Source organism: Phoenix dactylifera, chromosome 6 (assembly GCF_051530095.1).
Source record: "Phoenix dactylifera cultivar Ajwa chromosome 6, Ajwa_hap1_PhDact_Kaust_v1.1, whole genome shotgun sequence".
NCBI lineage: Eukaryota > Viridiplantae > Streptophyta > Magnoliopsida > Arecales > Arecaceae > Phoenix > Phoenix dactylifera.
This window is the reverse complement of record NC_143195.1, coordinates 22,608,918-22,625,206: the sequence shown is the minus strand read 5'-3', so window position 1 is coordinate 22,625,206 and position 16,289 is coordinate 22,608,918. Positions and strand designations below refer to the sequence as shown.

Here is a 16,289-nt window from a genome sequence, read left to right as displayed (position 1 = left end):
TACTAAGGTTGAGATAACGGCCAACGGGCCTTCTAAATCCTCAGTGGTTAGCGAAACTTGAGAATGTGCCCATCCGAGGATGAGATAGTGGCCAATAGGCCTTCTCAAACCTCGATAGCCTATGAGCCTCAAAAACATACTTATCTGAAGATGAGATGGTGGTCAGTGGACCTCGTTGATCCTCGGTGCAATGGACCTTGGGAATATACCTATTTGAGGATGAGATAGTGGCCAGTGGACCTCCCCAATCCTCAGTGGCCAATAGGCTTTGAAAATGTACTTGTCCGAGGATGAGATAGTGCCAACGGTCTTCTTGATCCTCAGTAGCCAACAGACCTTGATTCGTGAACACTTTGAATGGTTGAACTGAGTGTAACTCCTAGGTTGAGCTAGAGCTTTTGGATATAATGATCTTTGCCTTCGAGGTCGGTAGCTTTCATAAAATGGTACAACCATTGATTCGAGTGTGCCTCCTATGTTGAGCTAGAACTTTTGGACAGAATGATCTTTTTCTTTGAGGTTGGTAGCTTTCACGAATGGTACAACTAGTGATACTTCGATCCTTTTGGAGGAAAATTGAAACATAATTCCATTGATAGTTAGAAATATAAAGATTCCAAATTATGATTCTTATTAATTTTACACCCTGCCATTGTTAGGGTGAGAGCTTCTCAAATTCAATGATTCAACATGGGCACTTCCGGTTCGATGAAATTTGATCATTGCCTTATCAATCTAAAGGGATAGGACTCTTTGGGTTAAGCCTTCTGGAAATAGCAGCAATCATTTTGACAAGTGGTCAATCGTTGTTGTCTCGCCTTTCAAGGGACTGCATGTCTCGACCCAAGTTTTGTTGATTGCCGACATATCGGTCAAGGAACCCTCGTCGGATGAGGGCTTCAATCTCATCTTTCAGTTGGAGGCAATCCATGGTATCGTGTCCATGATCTCTATGAAACCGATAGTATTTGCTTGTATCCCTCTTTTTAGTAGAAGTTTTCATCTTCTGAAGCCAGCACAAGTAGCCTCGGTCCTGAATCTGCATCAAGTTTTGGGCCCTCGAAGCATTGAGTGGAGTACACCTCTCTAACCTTCGAGGTGGAAGGTTTTATGGTGCTCTATTATTCTTAGCTATGCTTTCTTCTCAGCTCGTCATTCACCTAGCTACTCTTGTGCTTGTTGCCACCTTTTTTTGTTACTTCTTTTTGGGCACAATAGCCTCCTCGATGCTAATATACCTTTCTACTCTTGTCAAAAGCTCGACCAAATCCTTTGGAGGCCTCTTATCTAACAAGAAGCTAAAGCATGAGATCCTTAGCCAGTTCATTACCATAGCTATCACGATCGAGTGATCTAGTTTATGCACTTTCAATGTTTCAGCATCGAACCAACTGATGTACTTTTGGAGGGACTCATCTTCACTTTGCTCGACAGTTAATAGTTTGGTCAAAGCTTTCCTTCGTCTTCTACTACTGATAAAGTGGTTGGTGAATTAGCGATTAAGTTAATGGAAGAGCCAATTGAACTCAATCAAAGGTTCAAGTACCAGAGCCAAGCTACTTTTTTAAGTGTGGCCAGAAATATTTGGCACATCATGGCTTCCAAAGCTTCTTGTAGTAACATGTAAGCTTTGAAGCACTTGAGATGATGCATCAGATCCGAGGTACCATCATAGAGATTGAAGTGAGGTATTTTGAATTTCTTGGCCGAGGCTCTTCCATAATTTCTTTAGTGAAGGAAGATTCATTCATCATCTCAAAATCATCTACTGTTTTGGTCCTCCACCCTTGCAAAGTCTTGATTTGGTTGCTCATCTCCTCAATCATGCGATTGAGGTCAGTCTCCCATTTGGAGACTCTTCCTGGCTAACATAGGAAAAGATCGCTGGTGTCGGAACTGGTTTTAGAGGGGGAATGGGAGCAACTTCACCTCTGGCCTCTCTTAAGACTTTTGGGATAGAGGTGGCTGTTGCTTTAAGCCAAACCATCCCAACAATCTGACTGGCTTGCTAAGGGAGGGACAACTTGTTGTTGCAGGTCTTGCATCATCGCTTGGAGAGCTTGTACCTGCTGCATAAGCAGGCTAAGCTATCTAGCATAGGTAGCCTCCATGAATTTCAATGTGGCGGAGAAAATCATATATCTGCATGGCCCAATTAATAGTTCAAGTCACACACTCCCATAATCCATCCTCTCTTCGAAAAATCCACTTCAACTCTTTGTATCAATTAAGAAATACAATACTTCAGAGTTGCTGACAGAGCGACTACTTTGACTCTTGTGACTATCAACGAGACTAGACTGATGATTGAGAAAGTTTTTGAAGCCTTTTTTCTTCACATTCACTATTCATTACTTCGTGCTTTATGTCCCTGAGCGGAATGTCTTCTATGCCAAGATCTTTGGGAGTTGTGCATAGAGCCATTAGACTTCAGCTGAATAGCTCTCTGGTGTTATTTCTTCTGAGCTTCATAGCTTTCCTTCCTTCATTTCTACAGACAATGCTAATCTATTGTTTTCGATCCTAGAACAATGATATAGGCTGCTGCCATGGCTTTGCAAGATAACAAACAAGGTCAAAGAGTTCATCAGATTGGCTCTGGCCAGGCTCTCTGATGCTTAAGTCAAGAGAGTTTTTTGTGAGAGAGAAAGAAGAAGATGAAGATAGAGTATTGTTGATATTAGAAAATGACTGAGTGATAGAGCTATTTAGTAGTTGAGTCATACAATGATTCAATAATTTTTTAATGAAAGAGTGGCTCAATGGTTACCTTCCATGTAGGGTATCTAGATTCAATAATAGCTAATATCCTTAATCATATGAGGATTATATCTTAACAAACTCGGAGTCATGCTATAACAACCTACTGATGTAGCATAATAACCTACGGACATGCTGTAACTGCCTGGCACATGATGAAATTACTAAAACCTCATGCTCATTAGGGCAGAGGGGTTGAGCTACCTTTGCCAAAAGAGGGTTTTGCTCGGCTTGCGTTTGTTGCTATGTTAAATAGTCGCAGGGCCAAGCTGATTTGAGACATGTACATGAACAACATGATTTTTACGACATGCCCTAACTTGCAAGATGACTACTTCTAGGTTTGTCTTATAAATTGAGCGCTAAAAAAGGAAAATTTAGTTTGGTCGGTTTTTTGATCAAACAGCTTTGAACAAGCCTAGCCACATAGTCCTTTGAGACAAACAAAAAACTTGTCACACTCATATATAACTTTAGCATGCTCTATGATATAGCATTTCTCAATTAGATTGAAAAGCAATCGAACAATATGCATGAAGAAGTATCCTTGGGTGGTTTTAAAGAGTTTGGCTTTCACTAGATTTTTTCTATAAACTCTAAATATTTTTAAAACAAATAGTGTTGATCTTTATTTCTAGATAAATCACAATGATCGGTTATACCTCAAAAATAAATGCTTTTCTTCGGCTATAGGAAGTCTAATGTATGCTATATTGTGTACTAGAACATACATATGCTACGTCGTTGGACTAACATCCAGATAATAGGGCAACCTAGGGAGTAAATATTGGGAAGTAGTTAAGCATATTATTATCTTAAGTGTACTAAGGATAATGTGCTTGTGTACGACCTGCTTCCCATGGTTCCACTGGCCTTCAATAATCATGAAGAACAGACGCATGCTAGAATTCTTCTTCATGCATACCTAATAGCATCACCATCAGTATTAGTGGAGGAGCAAGTCTTCTCCTAAGTGAATCCACCATAAAGGCCACCAACTTCTTTGGACATGGCCACCAACCTCCAAGCCCAAGTTCACAAATTATATAAAGTAACATGATTTTTCTTTTACTGTTCATTACCTAGAATATGAAATATAGTTATAAAAAAATATTAAATCTACGGAATATATCTATCAAAGGTAATACATATGTAAAACAAGCTATTTTTGATTCACTAGAATAATTGATGTTTGAGTAGTACTTCTAAAGATTTTTTTCCGTAGAGTTTATTCGACAATTATTGAAACCATAACCATTATTAAGTTTAACAAAAGAACACCAGAAACATTAAGGCCCCGTTTGGCCTATTCGTGTACTCATTGAAAGTGATTCTGAGTCCAAAAGTATAACTTTAAATAAAATTTTTTATATAAATATTTTTTTTAAAAAATATATTTATATAAATATTTTTTTAAAATTTATATTTATTTTTGTATCCTCATAAAATACTTTTGTTGCACAAATGCCTATAATATAATAGTTCTTCTAATATCGTTAATAAAAACTATATTTATTTTAATAAAAAATAAAATAAAAATTTTAAATTATTTTTTTATTTTTCATCGTGATCGTATTATAAATATTTTTTTTTTGCACGTTTACTCATTAAAATTATTTTAGTCATTTTAATTTGAAACTGTCAATTTTTTAATGATGTTAGATGACGTGGGTACATATGTAAAAACAAGAATGAAAAAAAGAATAAAATAATAAAATAAGTGTTTTATAAGGATATATATGTAAATATTAATTTTGAAAAGATATTTATGTAAAATTAGTTATTGAGAAAGATATTCATGTAATTGTTTTTTTTTAAATATTTGGCTACAATTAAAAGTAATTTTGGACTGTATTAAATTTTATGTATTTGCAGGAAGTTATTATTTTCAGAAAATAGCATGCTACCCGTCCACACCCCTCGCACGTCTGCGTCTTCTCAACTCCCCAATGAATCAGAACTCTCCTTTTCTTCAGATTAATCTCCTCCCAAAAGGATCAACTCCTCTAAAAATCAAGACCAGGTCGAGGATCATTCCCTCTGTATCGGTGGTGGCGGCATGGTGGTGGAACTGACCAGATTCCAAAGCCATCCTCCTTCCCGCCCTCTCGTGGCGATAAATTCTTCCCTCCGTCGTCTGAAACCTGCAGCTCCCAGCATGAAACCCTCGCCCCCATCCTCACCCGCTCGGATTGATTTCGATCCAGGTTCGTCTCCTTTTCTTCTCGTTTCCATGGATTTTGATCCATACCTAGGGCTTGATTTCATCTTTCTTTCATTCGATCATGCTCCGAAGCATCGTTGTTCTTTATCTGTTTGCTCTGATCTCAATTGTTTACCTAATTGCTTTCTTTTTTTGATTTGAAATTTGGTTTTTGGTTTGATTGCATTCCTACAGTTTCTAAATCAGTTGTTTCAATTCTGAGTCTTTGGTTTATTATGGTGATAGGGGAATTAAATTTCGATCTGAGGTGTTGACTATTGTTCTTGGGGTTGGTTAGATTGTGAATAGGCTTACATTGTATGTTTCAAATGATTTGCTTGTTTTGAGCTCAAGAATATCACAGGTCGTCCCTTGATTTGGCCATTTTTTAGCACCTGCATTTCTAGCCTTTGTGCTACCAAATTCAAGGAGGGATTTTCTATAAAAAAATTTGCATATTGCTCCATTACCAAGCCCCTGGCAAGAGAATGGTAAAGCATTTTGGATTTCCATGATTTGCTACAAGAGAAAATTTAAGATGTCTGGAGGATGCATAATAGCAAAAGAAATGTGAAGGCCAGGAGCTATAATGTTGGTTAACAAATGATGTGTTTTAGAACCTGATTCATTGCAATTATCAGCACCCTCTCTCCCTGAACTCCAATTTCTAACTGAACTTTGATATGCACCCTACAGGAAACATAGTATAGTAGGTTTAGGCTTGATGATTAAGGGAACATTAAGAGTTCATCATCAAGTGATAAGAGGTTTTATGGTGATAAGAGGTTTTATCTATTCTAAAACTTCAAACAGAGTGCCAATTCGGGTCAAATGGAGGCCATTCTAGACTTGGACCCTTCTAACTCATTTTCAACTCTCAAGTGCGACACATATATGGTTCATTCGCGTTTATTGAAATCAATTAAATGAAATAGAATCTTATTTTTCTCAATTTCCATTTACAATCTTTTCCTATGAAAGGAATCATGAATTTCTACAACCAAGAGTTAGATCTAGGAGATATAAGCTGATTTGGTTTTTCAAGGGCAAAGTATTAACACAAAAAACTTGTAAAACATCATACACTGATACATGTATAAACATATTGCGCAATACTCATAATGTGCATCATGGTTAGATTTCCAAATACTTTACTTGCAATATCATATAAAATGCTTGTGTTTGCATACCACAGTCCGTTGTCCTTGCACATCGAGCTACAAAGTTGAACAAGAGAATCACATGTAAAGCAACTGGTTAAATTTTGTAATCACAGTTTTTGTAGACTGAGACTTTGAGTAACCTTGCTTTGTTTTTGAATTTTGGTTCTGATATTTAGAATTTCTGCAACCTTGTTCCATATTTAAATGCATTAGCTTGCTATTTTCTCATTTCTTATCTTTTTCAACCTAATAAAAAGTTCTTGTATTGAGTAATAGTATGAACCATGTTTATGCTGATCATCTGCAAATACTTTTAGTTGTTCAATTTTCAATTTTCTATACCAATGTTAAATTTTGAAATATTTTGTTAGTCTTGAAAGTGACAAATGAGCATAATATATCCCAGATAGAAGGGACAAAGTGACAAAACAACAAAATGTAAAAGCAAAGCTATTGATGATAGTAATGAACAGGGGATTAGGAAGAAAGCAGTCTGGGATAGTAAAAGCTACACCATTTTTGTTAAGCATTATAAAGAACTTGTAAGGGTTGGATGTAGACTTGGTTCCCATTTTATAAAGGATGGGTGGAATTTGTTGGTGAAAAGGTTTAATGAAAAGGAATCCAATTGAAAAATTACTTGGATAATGTGAATAAGGAATGGCAAAGTTAGAATGCTTTAGTGGATAAAGAAACTGGGTTAGGTTGGGATCATGAAAAGTGAACTTTAAATGCTCCAGACGAATGGTGAGAATAGAAAATTGTGGTGTATATATATATAAATATATTTTGATACATATATTTAGCTATATTGCTTATGCTAATTAATATTTCTAATATCATGCAAAGGAAACAAGATTGGGCAAAAACAAGGACAAAGGGCTTGCATATTATTTTGACTTGGATTAATTGTACATGGACATTGTAGTCACTAGGAGGCTTTAAGCCAGAAGTCACTAGGAGTCCCACTTGGGCTATCAGAAAATGCTATAAGTGAGGAGGTTGAAGATAATGATAGGCATGAGGATACACCGGAATTAGAAAGTATGACTTCTGGCTTGGATAGTAGGGATACCTCATCAATGATCCCAACTCCTAAGAGAACAAGGGAGGCAAGAGAATTAGCTCCAATGGTAGCAAATGTGTATCAACAGCTTCCACTTTGAACAATATAATTAATTGGCTAGTCAATGTCATGGTGAGTCGTAGCACGACTACAACAGCTAGACATGATTCTTCTGGTTCTAGCATTCTAGATGTAAGAAACTTACTTTGGCACACTCTTGAGAATTGAGTATGGGAACAATCTCTTTTTGCTTGGGATCCAATTATTTTTGCACCTTGAATGTTGAAAGATATTTGTTGCCTTGGCTGACCTAATTGTATAACTTGCTTGGCTTATAGTATTTTATGAAAAAAAAGAACAACCATCCACCTACCAACCTAACCTCTTAGTTTTAGATTGTCTAATTTCTTGGCTTTATAGTACATACTTGACTATTCAAGACTTTGTTTGAATTGTTATTGGAACAAATTTATTATATTTGTTATATGATGAATATTATATTTTGACTAATTATTTGGCCAAATTTGAAAGTATTATTTTATGCTTGGATGATTTGAGCATCTTTATATTCTTGGACATAGGTTCTTATAATTTTATAGAATATGGATGCGGTGCTATATGATATTATGGTAGATGAATGATTATTTTCATATTTTTATAAGCATCTTAATAATTATAGTCGTGCAATTTTATATTTATGTTCTTTGGAAAATGTTGTTAATTAATCATGATTTTGACTTTCATTAAATGATGGTATAGATGGGAATGAATGGGTTGATTCTTTTCAACTAGAGGATGGTATTGAAGAGGAGAATAATGAAAGTCATATAGAGCTTGATGCATTTGTACTAGCTAATACAGCTGCATGTGTTAATAATTTTCTAAAATATGTTTACAAGGAGATGTATAGAGATTCTTTATATGTTGGTCATATGTGGGTTATGGATATCTTGCATAGACTTGGCAATAGATGCTACGAGCAATTTCGAATGAAGTCTTCAAAATCTTTGCAGTCTATTTAGGCACAATTATAGTTTGATGAGTACCAAAGAAACGAGTGTTGAAGAAATAATGACTATTTTTTGGCTGACCTCGGGCTATGGAGTTGTTAATAGATTTGTTCAAGAAGGATTTCAACATTTTGAGAAGACTATTAGCAGGCAATTTTACAGAGTTCTTCAAGCATCAAAGAAATTAAGCATTTGACATAATAAAGCCACCGCCAAATTATATTGATACCATTCCTGAATATATTCGACAAAGACCACAATTTTATCCATATTTTAAATTAAGGATTCAATATAATATCTTATTCTTATATACCTGAATTATATATTTTCTACATTTATTAGTATCTCTATTTGTTACATAATGCTTAAGATTTTATTGGTACTATTGATGGAACACATTGGTTCCTATGAATAAGCAAATGCCATATATATTATGGCAGTATTTAGGTTTGACATGTTTTTTACATGTGTACAGCTAGGTGGGAAGGCAACACTCATGATACACGTATATTCATTCAAGCTTTGTGAAAACTAAAATTAAGTTTCCTACACCAAGACACAACACTCAATGCTTGAGAAGACATGGATTTTCGTCGCTTTTTCTGAACTTGTCGCCTTTTTTACCTTCCTTAGGCTGATTATTCTCCTCAATCCCATGGCCTTCACGCTGGCTTTGCCGATGTCTTCAACTTTGAAGAGTTTCAGTTCCTTGTGGATACCCTCATTAAGACTTCCAATGTACTTAAAAATTACATGATCGTCGATGAAAATTCTGAGTGAGAGTGCCTGCTTGTAGAACTCGGTGGTGTAGTTATGAACAGATTGTTCATACTTTTGCTGTAGTTACTGCCATTTGATCCACCAATCCTTCTTTTGGTTGATTGGGTAGAACTCTTTTTTAATTAGGCTTTTGAATTTGCTCCATATTAGATTCGAAACATCGTTGTTCCTTATGTACAAATTCCACCAAGTAAGAGCATAGCTAAAAAGCTTGAGACGGGCGAAAGCTACTTTTGGACACTACAGTATTTATAAATAGTAAAGTATGCCTCTAACTGGGCTAACCAGTTATCTAGCTTTTCTGCATCAACAACTCCACATGTATAGGGATCTCGATTCGTGCCTCAACTTTAAATAATTGAAGAGAGATTTTTCATACCTGTAGTAGGTCATTCATCCTCATCCTCGCTGGATGGTTCTTTATCTCGAGCCGTAGGAGACAGCTTCGCAACAGGAGTTGCTGGTGTTTGTGTTGAAGGTATTGCCAATCTTGAGACGATCTCGGTGAGTTGGGCAATCTTTTTCTTTAGTTGTATGAGACATTTTTCATCTCACATCATCTATTGAGGAAGAACTAACAACCATACTCGCCTTTGCCCTTCGATATACTTAAAGCAAGGATATTCCTTCTCTTGATTGCTTGTATTGCTTATGCATCTAGACTATGAACATAAACCTCTGACAAATATAGAGGACCGGAGCTCTGATACCAGCTTGATCTGATCAGATCAAGTTGGACTTTTACTAGATAAGAGCATGGCTCTGATACTGACCTGATTCGATCAGAGAAAAACTTTAAATCCCAAGCAGCCCTCCCTTCCTGTATGCCTTCTACTCTTTTCTCTCAGCAAAGACAAGGTTGCTTCCATTGTAGGGAGCCCGATCACTTTCGAAGGGACTGCGGAAACAACCTTCTTTGCTTGCTTTGCAGGCGAATAGGCCATTCCTCTAGATCGTGCCAAGCTAACCAAAAACCTACAACCAGCAAAGGATTGATGTTCATCCCTGGCAGGCCGAAGAGCGTTGTTGTCTTCCTCTCCATGGAGAATAACTTCCTGCAATGATATGAAGAGCTAGCAATAGTAAGACTCATTTGAATGCATATCGTAAGAAGTGGGGTTCGGCCTCCAAAATCTCAACAGGTGAAGATGGACCTGAGAAGAGTTGTGCCAAATCACCTATTGGGACCCGGTGTCGTGTGGTTACAACACTTTTCTTGCATCATTTCCAATAAGGGCATGCCTTTTCTGTGCCCACTTGCAAGGTGAAAGAAGACATAACTTCTCCTTCACCATGCATCCTTGGTCTCAAATCTAGATTGGGAGGCTAGCTAGCCACCAAGAGGTCCTTTATTGATGATCAAGACAACGGTTCTGGCCAGCTTCATCATAACTCCAGCTCTCTTGAGATAGGAGACTCATCAGGCCAAGGAGATCAACCAAATCAAGCATGTTTTCCTGTTGATCTCCTTGGTGATGCTCCTTTACCGGAGATAGAAACAACTGCTTCGCATCGGCCATCCTTTAAAGATAAAGCCCTTGTTGAAGAGGAGCCTCCTTGTGTTTCTTCCTTGAAGGACCGGGAGAGTGCTCTTGGCCTGCAAATGTCGTGGAGCTGGACAAGCAGTCCAACCATCTCAATCTCCTTAAGAGCTTGCTTCAGCAAGCTATTGAGGCCTGACCCCTCTCTTTTATCCATCCCCTGATCATCCTCTCCTCTGATGCTGCAGGGGATGGCAGCAAACCCTCCTGAATCGGAGATCGAAGCCAGTCTGGTCGATCTCAACCTAGGGAACCAAACCAAGAATCGGGTTGTGGAGAATTCAAATTTCTTGGACAACATTGGGGGAAGAGGCATGGGGTCGATAGCCATTCCTAGAGAGAGAGAGAGTGCTGGGGCTATGCAAGAGAGCTTTCACTCTAGTAAAGGTGATCCAACCTTTTCCAATCTGAGAAAGACTTGTGGTCTCCTAAGTTCGGAGTCAATCTTAGCTTCTCCTTCTGACTTAGACTTGGCGCTGCTCTCCCTTGAAAAGCTGGAGATGCTGAATTTGAATCTTTACGAAAGTCTGTCCCCTTTAAAGTAGACGTTAGAAATTCAGGTGTCTTAGTACCGGATTCCTCACTCCTTTGTGGCTTAATGATCCATCCAAAGTCGCAAGAGTGGTCGCCGACTTCACCTCAACCTATGCTTGCAAGAACTATGAAAGATCCGATAAATGAAGTTGAGAATCTACCAAAATCTCCTCCGCCATCCACAAAAAGCCCTACCAAGTTGAAGGAGACCCTATTTGGAAGCCAGGTGGAAGCCATGATGCTGGGCCCTAAAGCCGGTGAATCCTTTGAGGAAAACTATGACTTCTCTGCATCCCAGGACTCTCAGACTATGGAACCCGTGCCCCACCTCTTTTGAAGCAAGACGGCCACCTTTAGCCGAGGCCATCAGAACCATCAAGTTGGCTACAGAAAAACTCTTCCCCCCTGATGAAATAAAAAGTCCTTCCCTTCTGTCTCGCTTCCGTCGGAGACTCCCATGCCATTGAGCCTAGTCCAGCACCAAATTTCTTTTGAATTGGGGAAAGGCACGTGGGTTCCTGTACTCGGAGGAGAATGCAAGGGAGATTGTGGACTCCATTTTGCTTCTTGAGAAGGCAAAGGCCGCTACTCTTGCCCAATGATCATCTTATTTCCCTTGTAGAAGTTTGAAGCTGAAGAGTATCCTATGTCTGTGAGTTGTTATTGTCTGTTGTTAACTGTTGTTCCTATCTTGTTCCTCTGTTTTTAAGCCCTATTGTTATGCAGTTGGTGTCCATTGTTTACAAAAGCCTAGGGCTGGCTATTTTGTTGTTTCTCCACTTGAATGTCGGGAAGGATTTGAGCTTTCCTGGTTTTGAAATAGAGCTGATTTTATGAGGCGCACCCTTCTGCTTCGGACTGAAACAATCTCTCTTGAAAATTTTCTTAGTGATTTTGCTTGGTTGGTAATTTTTCTTTGGACTGATTTAGTAGCTGGGCTCCATCATTATGCAGCTACTTACAGTTTCTGATGATCATTACATCTAGGAACATCCATGGTTCTGGAGCTCCTGCAAGCGATAAGAGATCTTATCCTCTCTTGAATTGTGAGGTCATTCTCATTTAAGAGACAAAGGTCGCTGACCCTTCTCAGAGGTTCCTTTGATCTATGAGGGAATCTAAAGTTGATGAATGGAGTTGTCTGAATGCGATTGGATAATCTAGTGGAATCATAATCAGCTGAAACTCTAGATTATTTCAGTTGTCAGATTGAAAACAAGGTCTTTCTCTGTTACTGTGGAACTCCATTGTACTCGGTTGAAGAAGAACCTTGTATTCACAGCGGTATACAGGCCTAATTAAAGATATCAAAGACCTTTATTCTTCGACTAATTGGTGGAGATCAGAAATGAATTTGCCTGTTCATGGTTAATCTGCAGAGATTTTAATATCACAAAATCATGCTCTAAAAGAAAGGGAACTGCTCAGTGCTTCAGAGATAATATTTCTTTCATGGATTTCATTTCTTCTCTCAGTCTTTTTGATCTTGACCTGAAAGGAAGAGAACTTACTTGGTCTAATGGGTGGGACCACCCCTCTCTTGCTAAATTGGACTATTTCTTGTCCTCCTAGGAATGGGAAGATATTTTTCCTGCTTCTTTTGAAAAAGCTCTTTCAAGTACAGCCTCAGATCACATTCCTATTGCAGTGGACTGCAATATCCGGTTTCATAAAGTTTAGAATCTTCAGATTCGAAAATTGGCGGATCAAGGAGCTGATTTGGAGAGTATGGATAGTTGGCAAAACATTAGAGGATCTCAGAACAAAGCTGCTGTGTGGGTAGAGAATTTGAGAAAGCTGAGGATGGCTCTCAAAAGTGTCTGTCTTCATTGAAGAGGATTTTGAATACAGAGCTAAAAGAAAATTTGCCCTCTGAGCTAGACACCAGAAGGATCTTGAAAGCTTCTCTACAAGAAATCTATGAAAAAGAAGAGGTGTATTGGCACCAATGCTCTAAAGTGAGCTGGCTTAAAGATGGAGATCGAAATACTACCTATCTTCACAAAGTTGCTTCTAGGAGAAAAAGACTAAACTTCACTTCTTCTATCTTGAAGGATGGTGCTGAAATCAACTGCCAAGAAAATATCTCTAGAACTCTTCATAATTTCTTCAAAGATCTCTTTGGTCATACTCTCTCCTTTGCTCTCAATGAACTGGAATATGCTCTATGATGATACCCCCTACGGCCTTAGCACCCCCAACGAAGAATTCAGATTGGAGGAAGTCAGGAAAGCACCTTTCTCTTTAGGAGGCTCGCAAGCTTTGGGACTAGACGGATTCACTTTTGCCTTCTTTTAGATATTCTGGGACTTATTGCAGGATGATCTGATGGCTATGCTTGAGGAGTTTCACAAAGGTACCCTTGACCTTAACAAATTGAAGTATGCTTATATCTCACTCATTCCTAAGAAGAGCGTCTTCTATCGCCAAGGGATTTCAGACCAATTAGTTTACTCAACAACCTTTACAAAATTATTTTTAAAGTCTTGGCTAACAGATTGGCTTGCTTCCTACCACTTATTATGGATGAATCACAATTGGCTTTCATTAAAGGGTGTTCCAATATAGAGAATTTTTTATCTACACGTGACATGGTTGCTTACTGTAGGAGGACAGGGCATAGCGGTATTCTCTGGAAGTTCGACTTTGAGAAGAATTTTGACAAGGTCAATTGGGAGTTTCTTGTTGAGACCCTCGTGCCAGATAGTTCCCTCTCAAGTGGATAGAATGGATACAGTCTCTTATTTCTTCAGCTTCCATTGTTGTTATGGTGAATGGGTCCTCTGCAAATAGATTAAAATGCAAACTAGGATTAAGACAAGGTGATCCACTATCCCCATCCCTCTTTATCTTGGTTACTGATGTCTTTGCAAGAATTTTGAAATAGGCAGGCGCTCTTGGTCACCTAGAAGGCATTGGCAACAACATCCACTTCTAGGGTATCAAGAGCCTTTATTTTGCCAATAACACCCTTCCATTTTGTGCAAGTAAGAGAGAAAGCATTCTGACAACAATGGCAATTCTTCTTGGTTTTGAGAGAGCTTCGGAACTCAAAATTGATATCCACAAGAGCATGATTCTCTACCTCAACATGAGTGAAACTGAAGCAGCAAATATGACCACTCTTATGAACCATAAGCAAGGAACCCTTCTGATGCGAACCCATAAGGATTAAATCCTTAGAACCCACGAACAAGATGGTATTTTAACTCCAAAAAAGCTAAAACTAGATTTGGATGATCTACTAGAACCCTTGAATATGATGAAACAAAGACCCAAAGTGCTGAAACGCCACAAGGTTGATCAATTCTTGATAAGTTTAGGTAGTTCAATGAAGAACATAAGAGAAAGCTTTTCTCAAATCTGAAATTCAGAACAAATTCATTGTTTTTCATTCTCTACATGACCTGAAATATAAATACTAGTTTTGGAACACCCCTCTAAGTATAGGAAACACAAAGCATTAATTAACTATCTTGGAACACCCCTCCAAGCATAGGAAACACAAAGCATCAATTAACTACCTTGGAACATCCCTCCAAGGATGGAAAAGACAAAGCAACTAATGAGAAGTTTCAAATGATGAAAAATGTTCATAAATTCGTGCACCCCATTAAATGAAGATAAAAACACCATGTTGAGCTCAAATTAATGAAGTCCAGGTTCAAATGAATCAGCCCATGTATGAAATTCAGCGAGACTTCTTCATTTATGGTAGATTTAGCCCAAGTGTCATCAATAGCTCCCATCTTCTACTTGAATGACATTGATGACTTCTTGTGAATTGCTCAAGCCCAGCTTTATATCTGTAGATCCACTCGAAGCTTGCCTAGCCCATATGTTTAGAACAAGCCCAATCAGAGCTTCTCTAAGTCTTTTAGCCTGGGACCTTGTAATAGGCCCACTTGGAATGTGCAAAGGATCACTTGATATATTTGACTTAGCTTGTTTCTTTTGATAAGTCGCATCACCTTCCCTTCACTTACCTCGGTCTACCTTTTCATGACAGGAAGCTACCGGAGCAACTTTGGATGCCTTTTCTAGATAAAGTTAGTGCATCTCTAACTTCCTGGAAAAGGAAAATTTCTATCATGGGTTGGAAGAGTTTCTCTGATTAATGCTATCCTGTCAACCTTACCTTCCTACTGTTTGTTGACTTTCAAACTTCCAAGATGAGTTCTACACAGGATTAACCAAATGAGAAAATCATTCCTACGGAAAGGAAAAGAGACTGTGAAGGGATTTCAATGCCCTATCAGTCAGGACAATGTATACAAAGCCAAAGAGGAAGGAGGACCTGGTATCAAAAATATCAAGAATATGAACAATGCACCACTAGCCAAGTGGGCTTGGAAACTCATTTCCAGATCGGATGTCTCATGGAGGAATTTGATAAATAGCTCTTATTATCACCAAAGAAGATTTAGTTTCAGAGTGAGGAAGAACCTAGTGAAGCTATCCCCTATTTGGAAGGACATATGCAAGTATTTAGATGCATTTTGGGACTGTACATTATTCAGACTGACAGATGGCGGGGACATCAAATCTTGGATCAGTATGATACCTCTTACCTTGCTTTTCAATGTCCTTTACTCCATGGCAACTAGAGAGAATGTATTAGTGGCATCCTCATGGAGATGGAGGAATCTTCAGTGGATTGTTAGATTAAGGGGCCCGCTTTCTTTCCAACAAATGGAATAATTGCAGAAGTTATATGATCTCCTTTCCTCCGACCCACCAGAATTGCTGATATGTTGGTGTGGAAGCTTAGCAGCAATGGATCTTTTTGATGGATTCTTTCTACAAGTTCATTAGCAACGGCGATCTTCTTTGCTGTACCCCAAGGTCATTTGGAAAGCAGCAGTACCTGAAAAGATTAAGTTTTCTATTACTGATCTTGAAAAACAAACTTCACACGGGGGAGGCGCTTGCTAGAAAAGGAGGCGCGATAAGTACAGGTTGTCCTTTTTATGGTTGCAATAGGGAAACAGTGTCACACCTCTTCCTTTAATACCTCTTCTCCAAAAGCATTTGGACCACCTCTAAAACTTGTCTTTATATTAGAGGATGGCCCGCCAATCTACATGCACTTTGGACTTCTTGGAGGAAGAAGTAATCTCGGCTTATTTTGTGCACATCCTGGGATCAACTTGTGATTGCATGATTTTGACGCATATGGCAAGAAAGAAACGGAGGGATCTTTCTTCATGGACAGTGCTATATCTTCTCCAT

At 38.4% G+C, this 16,289-nt stretch overlaps 1 long non-coding RNA gene across 1 annotated transcript; it reads left to right on the top strand.

Annotated features, from left to right (window-relative positions):
• Positions 1-4,654: 4,654 nt before the first annotated feature.
• Positions 4,655-11,183, top strand: LOC113462935 (uncharacterized). Its single transcript, XR_015987898.2, has 2 exons — positions 4,655-4,967; positions 8,678-11,183. It is a non-coding gene; the product is annotated as an uncharacterized LOC113462935 (long non-coding RNA).
• Positions 11,184-16,289: the final 5,106 nt, after the last annotated feature.